Source organism: Crocuta crocuta, unplaced genomic scaffold, assembly GCF_008692635.1.
Source record: "Crocuta crocuta isolate KB4526 unplaced genomic scaffold, BGI_CrCroc_1.0 scaffold124, whole genome shotgun sequence".
Classification (NCBI taxonomy): domain Eukaryota; kingdom Metazoa; phylum Chordata; class Mammalia; order Carnivora; family Hyaenidae; genus Crocuta; species Crocuta crocuta.
In genome coordinates, this window is record NW_027551573.1 from 2,441,494 (window position 1) to 2,442,174 (window position 681).

The 681-nt window shown below is 59.3% G+C and overlaps 1 protein-coding gene across 1 annotated transcript in view; it reads right to left on the reverse strand.

Moving 5' to 3' along the window:
• The window catches only part of NLRC5 (NLR family CARD domain containing 5), an 85,017-nt gene that overhangs the window by 16,488 nt on the left and 67,848 nt on the right, over positions 1-681 (reverse strand). The gene's annotated exons all lie outside the window — the stretch shown is intronic.

Sequence of the window (681 nt, forward strand, 5' to 3'; positions counted from 1 at the left end):
TCTTGGTTTCTGAGGAGGGATGACCACCCCCACCCCATCCCCGCCGAGAGAGGGCCAGGAGTGTCCCTCACTGAGCCCAGACGATAGGCCAGGCCGTGTGCCCGCCTCTGGGTACGTCTGCTGAGCTCGCCCTACGCGCAGCACCTCCTGGCATTCCCACCGCATCATGTACCCACGGAGACAGTGACTAACCCAGGGACGCACAGCCGGGGGGCGGTGAGGTCTCAGGCCCGGTCAGCCTGCCCCAAACCTACCGCCGTGTGGGTGTGTATATGTGTGGTGTGAGTATGGGGTGTGTTCTCTGTGTGTTGTCTGTGTGTGTGTGTGTGTGTGTGTGTGTATGTGGTACGGTGTGTGTGTGGATGTGTGTGGTATGGTGNGTGTGAGTGTGGGGTGTGTGTGTGGGGTGTGGTACAGTGTGTGTGTGGATGTGTGTGGTACGGTGTGTGGATGTGTGTGTGTGGTACAGTGTGTGTGTGTGTGTGTGTGTGTGGTGTGAGTGTGGGGTGTAGGGGGTGTGGGTGTGGTACGGTGTATGTGTGAGTGTGGTGTGAGTGTGGGGTATAGGGGGGTGTGGGTGTGGTACGGTGTATGTGTGAGTGTGGTGTGAGTGTAGGGTGTGGAGGGGTATGAGTGTGGGGTGTGTGTATGTGTGGGGTGTGAATGTGGGCTGTGGGGGGG